The sequence below is a fragment of the Mya arenaria genome, chromosome 9, assembly GCF_026914265.1.
Source record: "Mya arenaria isolate MELC-2E11 chromosome 9, ASM2691426v1".
Taxonomy (NCBI): domain Eukaryota; kingdom Metazoa; phylum Mollusca; class Bivalvia; order Myida; family Myidae; genus Mya; species Mya arenaria.
In genome coordinates, this window is record NC_069130.1 from 6,344,160 (window position 1) to 6,361,389 (window position 17,230).

Below are 17,230 nucleotides of genomic sequence, written 5' to 3' on the forward strand. Positions count from 1 at the left end.
AATTTAACAAAGCTGCTTTAATACTGATTCAAATTTTTAATATTATTGTATGTTGACACTACTACGTAGTTATTATCTCAATATATACATGAAAATTGCAAAAATCCATAGTTTGAATTATGTTGTTACTCCTTTGTATATGTATTTATGTTTTGTTCTTCGAATTTGAGCAAAAAAATATATTCTTAATGCGTGCGCAAACGTGTTTCATTTATTTTTCAATTCTTAACATTTGCTGCGCTAAATCCGATAAACAGGACATTAATTTGTCGTAGGCTTGGTAGTCTGTTAATTTCTTCACGGTTGGTTTTGTCCTTTTCCCCATTGGTATTCATCTCTTTCATATTTTCTTTCTTTCAGTGAGATTTAACAATATATTAATATGTAGTTATTTCACTCAAAGCCAGACAGTCAGAAGATTTAATGCAAAAGTGAAGAGATAAAGATGCATGCTTAATTTCTCAAGAAATAAAAATGACATAATGACATTTGCTTAAATTTACACCCTTCATTATTTTAATTCAATGAATTTTGTTGACTAGACTTTATTGATAAAATTAAGAGATCTCTATTCGTAATAAATGGTATTAATCTTGTATCAAGAAAACGAAAGAAGTAAGTTCATTCAAAGAAATATATTACTCAATACATATTTGAAATTGACCAACATGACCCGTGATCAAATCAATGCAATACAATGGAACATGTCAAAATTTTGTTTTGAGTATTATTTGAAGCTGCAACATGTAATACCTAAAATGTTGCCGGTTTGTACAAGAACGTGTCAAGGCATCACATATAATAGATTTGACACTTCTGAGTATATATTTATTTTCACTATGATCATGCTTACTTTCAGTGTCACTGGTATTTGACTGATCCTGTAACAATATACTTAATTTTATTTTCTGTCTCGCTGTCATTTGACTGATAATGAGACATTATCTAGATGGAGTAAGAAAGCAAATAGAGGATCCATCAACTATATTACTTGCACACGTGGCCAAGTAAAAAGTCAACCGATACCTACCAAGCGGGTTCATTGTAACAGTATGTTCCATGAAATAGTTCATACATAAAACGGTAGGTTAAATCGGTTTTAATAGTTATAATCAATCGCAAAAATGTTTGTTTTATTAAAACTATTGCATAATTTGATATTGACAAATCTATACGATCCGGCCAATGTGTCTATTACTGCACTACAGACGACAACAAACATGTACTCTACTTGTTACATACATGTACTTTTTCATGTCAAGAGAAGCAAATCTTATAAATATGGAAAAAGTAGTCCCGAGTTGGCTGCAGAGTCAAATGATCACATGTTATCATTTCACTCGAGCCAAAGTGAAATGATCAAATTATCATTAACCAATTTTATCATTCTTTCACCTATATGCATGAAAGAAAACAAGCCCTTGCAGAGTATTCAATGACTGGACAGAAATTACATCATTTATCTATTAAGAATTTTTGATGTGTTTGTAGTTTGTGTATGTGTGTTGTTTATATCTCTGGTTCATTGTCGTTTTGACCTCCTTTAAAAACGGTTTTCTTTTTGAAATTTCGACTACTGGGCTTTCCCCTGTAGTTTTCAATGTATTTTTGGATGTACATGTGTATGAAAATGTTAAATATACAGATTGACAGGGATATTTAAAATTTAGTTATATAAGATGACTAACAAACGAACATATCTTAATTGTTAAGAAAACTGGCGGAAACTTCATTTTTCTTAAAGCGTTTGGAACGCTTTTGGCCATGAAACATCAATTTTCGAACGTTAATATAAAAACTTGAGGTCTAATATATTGCCGCCAATCTTATATCCAAAACAACCACTGTCTCATTCAACGACAAAAATGTGTCAAACCTGTGAGAATGTAGTTTTAAGGTTCTTTCCAGCATTAATCCCATGACATTTAGTTTGTCTGCGCCACCCAGTTTCTATTCATAAATACAGGGTTTTGTCCAGAAAATATTGAAACGTTCAATTAGCCTAATAGGAGCGGCCGCTTATATCAGCGAAAGATCTGATGCGAAGAAGTGCTTTTTAAAGAATACACGTCAAAACGGTAATTTCTGATAGAATCAGTAAGGAGAGTTGCTATCAATACAAAAGCTTGACAAATAACAGCCAAATATGTTTGAAAGATTCACATTTTCACTTTTCTCTGTATAATATATATATATATATATATATATATATATATATATATATATATATATATATATATATATATATATATATATATATATCGATGAACTTTATAACCATTAAGTCTAATAAATTTGTTTTCGGACATGATATTAATACAAAATGTAACCCCTTGGGTAATTGCATAATTAAAACAGTAGATATAATATTATCATACTTATATTATGCTATTAGAGTTGATAGTGTGTATCTATGTATTGCTGTGGGGGTGTGATTGTTTACAGTTGTATTTTCAAGTGGTTAATTCATTGTCACTTATTTGTCAATAAATGCAAGTTTTACGGAAGTTAAGTTTATCAATGTTTTACCATGTTTGAATACCTAAGATCTGATTATTCCTTTTGTTACACAGAAATGTCTGTTTAACATGATCGAAGTTTGAAACATGTTTTTGTAACATTTAAGAAGGCCGCCACTAGCTGGCGCTACTGACTACGTCAAACAATAGGTCGTCTAATGTAAATAATTGTCAATAAAAATTCCTACAAAAATTTTGCTGCAATCGATAATATGTAGATCATTTAATATATATAAATGCAGTTTTCATAATTCTTAAAGTTATGGTTAATTATTATTTTCATTTGATTACACCGGTAAAATTTTATGCAAAATTATAGATTGTGTTACTTCTCCGCCGCTTGAGGACTTTTGGTAGTTTAATGCCAGTGGTTTCAGAGTCAGAAGGACTATTAAACAATCTTTCGGGAATCTCGATTTTATAAACATTGGTTTTAATCAATTTGGCATCTATAGTATTTTAGGTGCAAACTAATCATAATTGTAGAACTTATTAGCTTTTACATCATATGTTTTCTAATGGTTTTAGACATATTAACGAAACATATATGGATGCATTATATTTAATTGAATATATGTTTTTGTAGAGATTGAATAATAGTTGGTGTAGATGCGGTAATTAAACGAAGGCGGAGCTCTTTAAGCGTCATAGAGTGCCCTTTATTTAAAATTGTGAAGAATAAGGAAATGTTGGTTTTAAATTCTCATTTTTAGCAAAATTTTGACTTTCAACGTACCATCAAAGCGTACTATTGTTCTGAAAATTATAATTGCTAATTTTGGGTTATATTCATGAAAACGACTACATCATAAATGCGATTGATTTATGAAGTAATTTCTGGAATTGAAATTGCGGGGAGTGTAACCAAACAGGGTGTAAATTCGTTGGTTTAAAACTAAACACTTTATGTAGACTAAATGTATCGCATCTGGTCTATCTGGACCTCATTTGCACACAAAACTCGACGTAATACAACGTCGGAAAAGCGTCCTTTCATAATATCCCCTGTCATACGACTCAACTTCTAGCCAAAAAAATTAACGTCTTTAATGCTGCTTAACGTAAACGTCCCTCAAAAGTAATGGAATAAATTATTAATGTGAATGATTGAAAAATGTTCATGTTGATTTAAATAAAAGAGTACGAAACCTGATTTTGTATGCATATTTTCACTTCCAATGTCACTGCTTTAAACCAGTTTTGAAATAGCCCATGGCAACACAGCTAACGTGTAATCTTTTGACAGTAAACATGTAATACAATAATTTGGGGCTTGAATTATATCGGTGCGCTGCCAACTGAACTAATTTGTTACTTTTTAGTGTAATCGCAAGGATATAATGCTTAAACGATTAAAAGTACAAGCAAAATCTGCCTTGCAAATAAATCAGTTATTTGGCGAACAAGGCTACGACACATTATGAGGAGGCAAAGAGTGGATGCCATTTATTAAAACATTTTAGGTTAAACTCTCATAATTATTAATTTGAACACGCTTTTGAGGTGTTCAAAAATTGGTTGGCTGATTATTAAGATTATGATGTAAGAACAAACCCGTTTAAGTGGTGCTATTTTAAAACAAAATATTGAATTTAAAATTGTATGCCTCGGAAGAGCTTTATGAGAGGCCTTGTGTGGCAAAATAAAGCCAATGAACAATGACAATAATATGATTACTGCAAAAACGAAATGAAATATTGTGATGGGAGTAATTCAATATAATAATGAAACATATTATAACCCATGTCCGCCTGAGATCCCAGATTAATAATACATGTCCAATTGAAATAATCAGCAATGACCTTTGATACCTTACTAACAAACTATTTTACGTAAGCCCTATATCTAAAACAGGCATTTCAGCTAATAAATAGCTAAAACTGTAACATTGAAACGACATTTATTATCTACGCACCATAAATCTTCGAGCAATACATACCCAAAAATACATTTATCCGGAGTCCATCTAATGCAATACAGCTGTATTCATCTCTGCTGGCGTCACTTCATAACAAGTATCAATAAGCGATGTTAAATTGCTGTCAAAACAAAAAGTGTGTCAGCAAGATGCATTTTATTATGTGATATGGTCTGTTTTAAATTATTTAACTAATGATGTATACAGTTAAATGAATATTAGTATTGCGTTTTGATCCGGGGGTATTATTTGACTTTCGTTTTTTAAAATTAAGTTTTTTTGCAATCCAAATCTGCAAAAATAAACTCTAATCTAATAAAAATGCAGTACCAATTTCCACATTGTAAATGAAATATAATTGAGAAACCATATCAAGACCGTTTGGAAAACATATTTTTTTAAAATATTTATGGGCAAACCGTATTTAAAATTATATCTCCAAGCTAGCCTTGAAACGGTATAACAATAACATGAATATATACAAATACTAAAAAATACCATGTTGTGAATATATATTTTTTAATTTGTCATAAATGCATACTATGTTGACATAATTGTGTTTTAAAACATTATTTTCAATACTCTCATGACATAGCAATCCATTATTTGTTTGTCTTAAATAGTTCAATTTGTTATGATGTTATACGATATTTCACATTATAGCTTTGTCATTTTTCTAAAATACCAGCAATTCGCAATATTCTTATATATCGCGTGTTCCTTTTAAAAAAATAAAATCTGAAATATTTTGCTGAAACACTGTGTTTTCTCTTATACATAGAAAGAAGTATTTTATAAAGGAAATGTTCTGTATTATTGATATTATTTTATTTGGAGAAACAATAAAATTGTCGTTTCCCAAACCCGAATAATATAAGTAGCATGTGCTACCTTTAACATACACAGGTTTCTTGAGGAGTTTGACATAAGTTTATAACTTTTTGCTGCTGAGCTTGTTTCTGTAGCTTTTCGCATGAATATAACTTATACTCTTATCAATAACAATTTCTTTCAGAAACGTACTTTAGATCCATAAGAAACTATTCTGGATTTATTCAATTGCTAATTCAGGGTTGAAATAAAGAAAACGACTAAATTATGAATGCGATTGATTTATGAGGTCATCTCTGGAATTGAAATTACGGGGATTATGAAAAACCAGAGTGTAGTTTCGTTGGATTTAACAAAGAACATTTATCTATATTAAGTGTATCGCATATATTTCGGCGTATAAACATGCATCAATCTCGGCCGCTATGCGGTCGCGACGGATACGCATTTAAACAAAGAACTCGACACGATACGAGACGTGTTAAAAGCGTTGCAGTCAAACCTTTAACATTGTTTTGTCAGTTGACAAACAGGGGATATGATAATCCCCTGTTTGTCAACTGACAAAAAATGTTAAAGGTTTTACTGCAACTGAAAGTAATCTTCCAACAAAAGTATTGGAATACGTTAAAAATATGCATTGAATTCCAGGGTTCATGTTGATTTGAATAAGCCAGTACGAAACCTGATTGTATATCCATATTTACACAAACAACTTTCCAATGTCACTGCTTTTGACCAGTTTTGTAATACACATGTAGTTTTGTGACAGTAAACATGTAATACAATAAGTTTTGGGCTTGAATTATATAGGTGCGCTGCCAACTAAACTAATTTTATAACTTTAAAGTGTAATCGCAAGATTATAATTCTTAAACGATTAAAAATACGAGCGATATCGGCTTAGCAAATAAATCAGTTATTTTGTGAACTAGGCATCGGCCAATTATGGTGAGACTAAGTGTGAATGTCATTTATTGGAACAATTTTAGACGTTAATGCATCTATTTTTTAGGTTAAACTCTCATAATAAATAATTTGAACACGCTTTTGAGGTGTCTCAAAACTGGTTGGTCGATTATTTAAATTATGATTTAAGAATATTCTCGTTTTAGCTGTGCTATTTTAAGACAATTAGTTGGCTTTAAAATTGTATGCCACAAAAGAGCTCTATTAAAGACCGTGTATGAGCAAAGAATAGCCAGTGAGCAATAACAATTTTATGATTACTGTAAAAACAAAATGAAAAGACCACAAAATTAAACCACAAATTATGTGATTTATATAACGGCACTGTGATCAAAATCCAATATTTTATTCTTTTTGATGATGGCACCAAGAAGGAAATGAAACTCTAAATGTAACGTTGTGATGGGAGAAATTTAATTTAGGAATAAAACATATCGTAACTCATGTCCGCCAGAGATCAGAGATTAAAAATACATGAACTGATCAACAATGGCCTTTAATACCTTTCTAACAAACTATATTACGAAAGCCCTAAATATAAAATAGGCATTTCAGCTGATAAATAGCTAGAACAGTAACATTAAAACTACATCTATTATCTACGCACCATAAATCTTCAGCAATATATACCTAAAAATACATTTGTCCGGGGTCCATCATATACAATACAGCTGTATTTAACTCTGCCGACGTCACTTCATAACATTTATCAATGCGCGATGTTAAAATGTTGTAATAAAAAATAGTGCGTCATCAAAATGCATTTCAGTATTTGATATCGTCTCTTTTAATTGATTATACTAGTGATTTATATAATTAAAGGAGTATAAGTACTGAGTTTTGATTCGGAAGGTCGTATTTGACTCTCACGGACTTTTGACAATTAGAATTTTGCAATTCAAATCAGCAAAAATACACTCCAATCTATTTAAACGCAATGCTTATTACCCTATTGTTAAAGAAAGATAGTTTTTACCGCTTGGATTGTTTTTATATCAAATGACTGATCATCGATCGTAATGATAAAAAAATAGATGTGTTGCACATGAACTACCATGGCCGCATAAGCGTATGATTAAAAATTACTAATTTAGTACTGTTCAAATTCAATAGTTAAATTCAAGTGATGGGCGTGATTGTGAAATATGCCATGCCATTTCTATTTGTCTGTTCTATGTTTAATGTAAAGTGTGCAGTCAATAATGCACGTTGCGCTAATGGTTTGTATTGATTTAGTTTTGGTGCTCAAAATAGCCAATGCACAAAATGCCAAAGGTCCAGTATATCATGATAGTTTTCGAAAATTAACATTTACTCAATTAAAATGCAATCGATGGCTTCGACGAGGTACAGCATTTATGAACAAGCATTTGGGGAAGATAGAAGTAAAAAATATATTGTGAATATAGGTTCAGCGTACCATATAAAGAGTTCCATTTAACTGTGTATTAAACTTATTTATATTTAATGGTGCAACTTTACATCATAAATACAACACATATTGGCCACTAGTGTGTTCTTTTAAAAATTGATGTTTTCAATTGCAATGATAAATATGTTGCCTATTTGTACAGGCTTTACATAGCAGATGATAATACACAAAATAATCGCAACAATTCGAGGTAAATAGTGTGTAATTACCATGAGGACGTAGTATTAACTGTATGAAAACTAGATGGCAAGTAGTAGCATTGATCTTATACATTAAAGTCTAAATTGATTACAACTAGATGGCAAGTAATAATATTTATAGTATACAATTAAGTCTACATTGTATGAATTTAAGCAGGCTAGTTATAGCATTGATCATGATACTGATGGCTAATTTGTATCAATACTAGAAGGCATGTTACAGCATTGTGTATTACACTGAAATCTGAATTGAATTAAAACTAGCGGGTAAGTTACAGCATACGGCCATTCTGTATATAATGCTGGCCTCAACAGAGCAAGTTTGCAAGGTAAACCATTGATCTTATACACTGAATAAAAAAACCTCGAAACGGAACGGAACCTTACAGTCATTCTGAGAATGATGTTAGCCTCAACAATGCAAGTTATGGCATTGATATTATACAGTGAAGGAAAGAGGCTTTAAGGCCATTTTGTGCATAATGTTGGCCTCGACGAGGACTTTTACAGTATTAATTTATATACTGAATGAAAAGGAACCATACGGTCATTCTAAGTATTCTATTGTTGTTGTTTTTTGCATAAATGATAAACTGATAAGTGAGATCAGCTGCCTAATTATAATTTTAACCCTTAATTAGTTGCAATAAATTCTGATTTCACAAAAAAATATTACCCAATATTTTAGTAATGAGGATTGTGATGATTGTGCGCCTTTTGTGACTCTTCTTAGCCTATTAACTGTTAATCTTTGTGTTATTGAAAATGACGCTACGAACTTTGTTACGTTACTAGGTATTTCTTTTTTGTGCTATTGGTATCGCAAATGTCTTGCTCATTCCGGAATATAAATATAAGTTTGTTAATAGCATCACTTTATAACAAGGTTCAGAAACGAGCCTGTATTGTTTACTGTCCACTCGGTTTACCAAGCTGACCGATGGACCTGTCTAGGATGAGACGAGCCATTATTTCAATGGGTAGAAACGTCATGAATTATTATCGATATCCATGATCAACAACAGTATCATTTGAAACAGTGTCTTTTTTAACATTTTCTCAAGTAAATCAAATTACATGTCGTATTAATAACAAAATTTAATTGTATATTCATTTAACGGAACAATGAGGCTCAAAGCAATATTTCAAAGATATTTCAAATATTCCAATTAAAACAATATATTTAAATTTGCAGCACATGGTGGTATAGGTCAATTAACTGGACGGCTAGTTATGGGGTTTTAAGGTAATTTGCACAGATATAGTTGTGCCAGAGCTGTTGAAACTTTGTTGTTTATGAACATACACTTTAAGCAAAATATTGGAATAATTATAAAATTGTTTTTGGTAAAATTACACCACTTTCAGATTTTAGTTTGATATACACAAAACAGATGAACTGGCATCCAAAATTTCCTATCAATTACATGAACGGATTTTGAGAAATTATTGTTTTTTTTTATATAGTGAGAAAATTTTAGATAACAGCCGTGTCTATTATGATTTCGTGCAATTCACATATTTCAATTTGCATTTAAACATCAACTATTTACAGTAATATTAACGTTGATTCTTAAAACACTGACTATAATTTATTCAACTGTCTATAACTTTTTTTAATGTATCAGAAAAGCTTAAATGATATGAATGGTGGTCAGAACCTTTCAACTTCTTTTGTTTCTTAATATTCACATTCAAAGTTTGTCTTAAAGGTCCGTTTTGTCCTAGTTCCGCATTATTCATCGTTTTGTTTTTATATTTTCTTTCTTTCAGTAAGATGTTACGATATCTCATACAGCCATTACACTCACACTCAGATTATCAGTGATGAAAAATTGCATTATTATCAGATTTAGTGCAGAACTAAGGTAATAAAAATGCAGTTTATTATACAGAAAATTCTCAAGAATATATTCTGGAAAGGTTGGCATTTGCTTTAAGTCAATCACGTCAACCTTCATTATTTCAATTCAAGTTATTTCTTTGGATATACATTTTTGAAAAAAATAGCGAACTCAATTGATAATAACTGACATAAATCTTGTAAGGTGCCACATCATACAACTTTGAAGTAAGCGATTTTAAATCTTGTTCTGAGCACTGTTTGTAGTTGACTTATTTTATACTTAAAAGAGTTCCGGTTAGTAGAAGACCGTTTTAAGAGGTCACATTTTAAAGATTTGACCGTTTTTAATAAATAATCATCTTTTTTCATTCAGTTTCACTATTAACCCATCGCTCATGAAAAATAACGAATATTTTCACTTTCAATTTCACTGTCATTTGATTGATCATGAAACATGATGGACTTAGAAAGCCAAGGTTGCTATATCATGGTTCAGTAAATTTACATTTTACTGACCGTTCAATGGCGGTGCCTAACACTTCTTGATGAACATAGCTAGTTTTTTATATATAGTATGTATGCACTGTACGTACAATACGTAGCTTGTAAAATCCATAAGGGGGAAAAGCTTGAGAGACTGGAAGAATTTGTACGTGTGAATGGATGCGTGTGTGTTTGTGTGCATTTGTGTGTAGGCGTGCGTGTGTGTAGGAGGGGGGATTAGGGCTTATAAATAAATAAAAAAATATAAAATAGTTATAATGCTATTAATGCTTTAATGTAAGTGTATTCTTTTGTATTCTGTGTAAAAAATAAATGAGAAAAAAAATGTTAGCACTGTGCTGTTTGTGGAGTTTTGTGCTGTTCTTCCATGTTTCTTGATTGTGATTTCATGTTCTATGTCTTTGGCGTTTACCCAGTGCTATTAAACCGGGTTTATGTTTAAAACAATTGCTACTGAGCTTGTTTCTATAGCTTTTCGCATACACAGTACCATGTCTAGGTGCAATGTAATCATTTATCGGTAAAGCTCTTTTGATGCGTGTTAAGATGTTTGTGTTTTTTCTTTAATTGTCGTTTGGTTCCTAGCCTTGTGCATCTTAACAGGGTTTATATTTTTTTTTCGACTGCTGGGCTTTTCCCTCTAGTTTTCATCGTTCCATTTGGTGTACATGTATATATAATGTTGAAGCTGTACTATTACTGATAGACAGTTTTTTGCAAAAATAAAATCACGGCGCACACAGCGTTGCATCGTTCTACAAAATTCCATCGAGTTGAAAAATTTTGCCATGGATTAGATCGTTAAAGTGCAAGCAAATCCAAAATATTTCACACTTGTAGAAGTAGAAAATAGCATAGTCTTTTAAAGGTAATATAGAAATATTTTCCTATCTTTGCTCTAAAAAAGTTATTTAGGAATAACTGTCACTTTTTTGTTTGTTTACATCAGTTTTGAACTGCGGTAACATGTGAGAACCATGTTGAAGTCACGTGATTCCTCACCCTGATTATTCACTTTTTAATAACATATTTTCAGGAAATTATAATAGTTCATAAAGTAATTATTTCAGATGAATTTAATTGATGATTGTGGTTTATTTTAAAGAAAATGACCAACACTATTTATGCGATAGATTTTGGGCGTCAATTCCGGAGTGGAAATGACTGGGAATATGAACGATCAAAGTAATGTTTTGTTGATTTAAACCAAGTGCAATGTGTTTAAACACTAAAATAATCCAAGGAGATATATGATACGATGACTACTAAGATATGACGACCTGACTTACGTCTAATTCAGTGAAATTCAGAGTATAAACATGCACCCTCCTAGACCGCCAAGAGGTCTTACACACCGAACTCGACGTCATACAGAACGTCAGAAAAGCGTCATAGTATCCCCTATGTGTCATACGAATACAATACTGCCAAATAGATGTTTGCGTTGCTATTGTTACTTAAGTATCACACAAAAGTATTAGAATAAGTTAAAAATACGTATATATATGAACAAGGTTCCTCTCAATTGTTATAAACCCTCACAAAAAATAAATATTCTTTGCAGTTACCCTAATTTTGACAACTTGTGTACTTATAGCTTCTGCAAACACAATTTGGGTGTCATATTTAAACAACAAACATGTAATAGAATGTTTGGGGCCCGTAGTATAAAGATGCACAGCCGACTGAGGTTATTTTGTCAATTTGTTAGTGTTTTAGCAACTCATGATGCTATACTCATATTTTGTCGCGATCATTGCGATGAATTGACCGAGATTTATTCAACGACTTAAAAAGCAACGATTTCTTCATAAAACCAATCCTTATGATTATTTGCGAACTTGGCATCGATCAAAAGTGGTGAGATAAAAAGTGAATGCCATTTATTTAAATATTTTTTGACGTTTATGAATCTCGGTTTCTAGTTTAAACTCTGATAATCATTAATTTGATCACATATTTGTGGAGTCTCTAATTTGGATGGTCGATTATTAAAATTATAATTAAGAACATTCCCGTTTTGGCTGTGCTATTTGAAGACCATGTAGTGACTTTCAAGTAATTTATGCAAAAAAGCTCTTTAAAAGGCCTTATATAAGAGAAAAAGAATAGCCCGTGAAAAATGACAGAAATTAGGTAAAGAAAGAAAAGATATTATTAGATTTTACATTGTACGATTTTCCTTTATTTCACCCTGCCCGAAAGCCAAAATATCAAAAGTGTTGGGTTGACACCAGAAAAAAGTCAGTGAAATGTTGTAACCGGTGAAATTCAGTATTAGAATGAAACCTATCTGATCTGATGTCCGCCCGAGCCCAGAGATTAACAATACATCAAATAATCAGCAGAAACATAATAACGACATTATTTTTATATACGCATCATATCTCTGGAAGCAATAAATACCACCAAATACATTTGTCCGTATTTTATATAATGCTTTTCAGCTGAATTCTACTCTGCGGACGTGACTTCGTAACAAATATCATCGTGCAACAAAATGTCGTCATAAAAATAGGGTATCATCACAATGCATGTTATTAGGTAATGCTGTGTCAATAATGCATATAATTATAAAGGCTTCTGGTATCGCGTTGCGTTGTGATATGGGAGATCGTTTTTGACTCTCGTGGTCTTTTGCCATTTTATTTTTTGTAATCCGAATCAACAAAATCCACGCAAGTCGATGACACACCCCTCCCTCTCCCGGATCAATACACAATGCTTAAACTATATTGCATCATAAAGGCTATTGAAATACCATGTCAAGGCCTCTTGGGATATGATAAATGTCAACTGAATCTGTAAAAAGACTTTAATCAAAGACCGGAATAATTAATTATAGATGCGTAGCACGTTAGTGGGCGTGATTTTGAAATTAGCCATGAAATTTCCATTTGTCTATTCTATACTAAATGTGCAATAAAGTATGCATGGCTTGTTTTTAATGTGTTTCGTTCCAATCCTGAGAGTGTTAGTCATTTGAATTTCAATCAATCAATCAATGTCTCAATGTCTTTGGTCGTTTCGACGAAGTACACCAATTTTAAGTATTATTTTATTTATTATTATTTATTATTATCATTTATTATTATTATTATTATTATTATTATTATTATTATTATTATTATTATTATTATTATCATTATTGCTTGAGAGCAAGTTATACATTGATATTAAACATTGATGTATCAGTTTTATCAATACTAGAAGGTAAGATATAGCATTGATCTTACACACTGATGACTCAGTTGCATTACCACTACAGGGTAAGTAATTTTTTTGAAGTCGAAAGTTTGCAACTTTTGTTCTATGTATTAATTATGCTAAGAATATTTGCATGTAATCTGTGTAACCATATTGTTGAAAGATAAGAAAAATCGAAGCTCTCGTTTTTGGGCCGTTTTTTGGCGGTTATTGAAAAAGCTCATTCTAGAGTATTTTAATGATATTCGAACAGCATCACTGGTTTTGTCAAGATTCAAATTTTGAGAGCATGGTTGTTTATATACTGAATGTGAGTAAATGGTTCTATATATGTTAATTCACTGAATTGTGAAAATAAATGACAAGTAACCCATGCTGTTTGTGTTTATATGACTACGTAATGTATTCGTGCATTACTGTTCACGCGTCATTCTTCGTAGCAATGAACAATTATAATTTGCGTTTTTTATGCACCTGGATCCACTTGATTTTGATTTAATGTTTCATTAAAGTATGTCCTTGGCAAAAAGAAAAATATATTATGTTGGCAATCCAATATATTTCTAAGCTAGACAACTGAAGAGTACAAGCCGTCCGTCAAGTAATCAGAAATGTTCACGAGTGTAAAGTTATTATTTGTGATTATATCACTGCTTTTTATGTGCTCAACACAACTGACATTTTACAGAAAACAGTGGAGTTGATTTGATAGCGGAGGAAGAGATCGCAAAGGGTTCGGGAGAGTAAACACTTTTAACAATATTTGTCGAATATATTGAAATTAGATGATTGAAACATTTAATCTTTCAGACGGATTCAAGTTTGTATTGATAAAGATTGATTTGACAGTACCAGGAGGAAACCCACTTGTCCGGGTTGATGACCACAGACCAAACGCCTCGGCATGCACTCGGGACGGCTTTTGTGTGAATCGGATATTGACATTTAGAAAAGTTTCATATGTTTTAAGTATATTATAAGGATCGAAACATGGGGTTTATGTGTGTTTGAAATGAATGAGTCGGCTTTTATATACAATATAAAAGAAGCTGCTAAACTCTTCTTGCACTTGTGGCTACCCATATTTAAAGTAAACGTTGTAATTGAGTTGTTGGGGATATACCTCTTTCGACGTGAAGTGGTGTGATCTCTGATCACTTATCCTTACTCTTTAAATTCCACTCCTATTCACACCTGTGTTACATAGAATCCATAAAATGAGTCATCAATATCGACTTAAAACGTGTATAAAGTACAAATCCCTAGATGACGTGTGCAAAAACATCTCAAACCTACACCTTTCGTTTCGTATCCTCTTCACAATAAATTATTGAAAATCACACCTGTTTTAAAACTGTTGGAAAAATCGATTTTGTAGTTAAAACACAAAACATAATACATATTCTGTCACTATCTAATCTGTAATGTTCTCTTTTATAACGTGTTAGGTTTGCCTTTAAATAGATGAAACCACCACTTGAACCTAATAATAAGTGGTTAAGGTCTTTTTGCAATTGCTGACAACGAAAAAAGGCAAGCACAACATTACATGTAACATAAATGAAACAAGCCAAACTTGAATGTCCAAAGAATACGTTACTTTGTTGGGCCTCTCATTCAAGCAACGCAAAAAAAGTTTGGATTTGAAAGAATATGTAGCAACCAAATTGGGATTTGTATAATTTTGGTATAGTAATGCACTCATGCAATGATAACTACAGTGACACTCACATTAGAAGCAATATAACAACGAACCTGTGTTAAAGCGCAAAATTAAAGCCTAAAAGACACTGAGCGCGGGATCCTAGAAAACTCAAACATACATAAAAATAATAACCCTTATCAATAACCCTTAATAAAATCAAAGGACCGATTAATTTTCTGCCATGTGGTTTTTGGCTTTAAGTACTTTGTAGCTTAAGAGTGATCAAAATACCACATGTATGGTGATCAATAAAAATGGGACAGAGAGGTTTGATTTTTATACTGTACCATGTTCGCCGATTATTATGATAACAGCTGATTGAACAGCTGCGTGGTCGCAAAATGGGTCTTTATAGAAGGAAAGAGTATTAAGTTCCGAACCCGTATTTGCTAGTTTAACTGTTGCTTGCTCACTAAATGTGTCTAACCAGAAGATAGGATAAACAGCGCAACACCCCCTTTATTTTTAACTATTGTTAGTTCGTTTCCAACCTAATGGTTAGGGGAAAAAAGCTCAGTACCCGCCTTTGCAGCTGTAAAAGTTGTGTGTTCGCAGAATGGGACTTACACAAAAAAGTAAATAAGCTCACTACATGTCTTTGCTACCTAACTAAAGTGTTCACCAAATGATTCTAACCAGACGGCAACCGCCCTTGCAACTTGAATAAATGCGTGCTTGTCAAATGGGTCCGAACAAAAGGAAAGGGGTATTGGATCCGCACCAGTCCTTGCTACTTTAACTGTTACGTGCTCGCCGAATGAATTATACTCGAAGGCAAGGGAGGAAATAAGCTCAAGAGTCAGCATCGTCCTTTTGCCGTTTGTCAATATCAGGTAATTTTGTTATACCTTATGTGAGATCATAGTATGCAGCTATATCTGTTTAAACAAATAAACAATTAACACGGTTTAAACCAATTGGAAGAAACTTCCATGCTTTTCTCTACTGCAAGGCAGCTATCAAAACATTACAAAAGAGACAAACGAACACTGCTCAAAAGATAACAGTCAGTTATTTCAAAGCGTGAACACATATTTGATTAGCATTGTTACGCTCTCACTTAAGTTGAATTGCTGTTGATCAAACGTGTTTGCTTAACAGTTTTGCATTAAATCAGCAAATACAGTTTACTTGTTTTGACAATTATTGCTCTGATAGTTCTTAAAAGAGGTAGAAATGCTACAACATCCACAATTAAATATTGTATATATGAATGCATATGCATATTTATGCGGTTATAATTGCAACGAGTGGCAGCCTACGTAACAATAGACTATTATACTATGCATTTTCCATGCACCTAATTCATTTTGAGTTTGATTAAATATTATATTCAATAACGCCCTTGGCAAGTAGAAAGATTATCATATTGATAAGCCAACATGTTTTCTAGCCTAGACGACTAAAGAATACAAGCCGTGCGACAAGTAATGACATTTGTTCATGAGAATCAATTTATTATAAAATGATTATCTCAATTGCAAAAGCGTGGGCACTCCAAGCCTGACGCCTTACAGATATGAGTGAAGTGGGTTTGATAGCGGAGGAACAGAGGTTAAAAAGGGTTCGGGAAAGTGATCGCTTTATTTGTCAAATACGTGGCAATCAGATGATTGATTCACTTAATATCATACGTGGATATTGACACAGGCATATTGTGTAACTGGTAGCAGTTTTCTGCAAATATTTGTGGACAAACCTGACACTTTTGTTAATGTGAATATAACAGATTTATAGATTGCTTGAGGAATAAGTATCGTATTGTGTTTGGAGGCACGTGCTATGATTCCAACCAATTTTAGAAGCAAATAAAGACAGGATATTTGCATTGATAATTTCCTGTTTTAAAAACCCTACATGCCTGTCTTTAGGAATGGGTTTTATGTTACTAAATGTCGAGGCATCCTAATGCTATTAGGTGCATGGTCTATGTTTACGAAAGATCAGAATGAGTCAAGAAAAAAAATGATATTCCATAAACGGTTGTTGGTTCACTGTGAGATTTTTAAAATATTATATAACTAAATCAGAGAATGATGACATAAATCATGTGATTCCGGTAAAGATCAAAATGTCAGACTTGAGAGCAGACGCTGAAG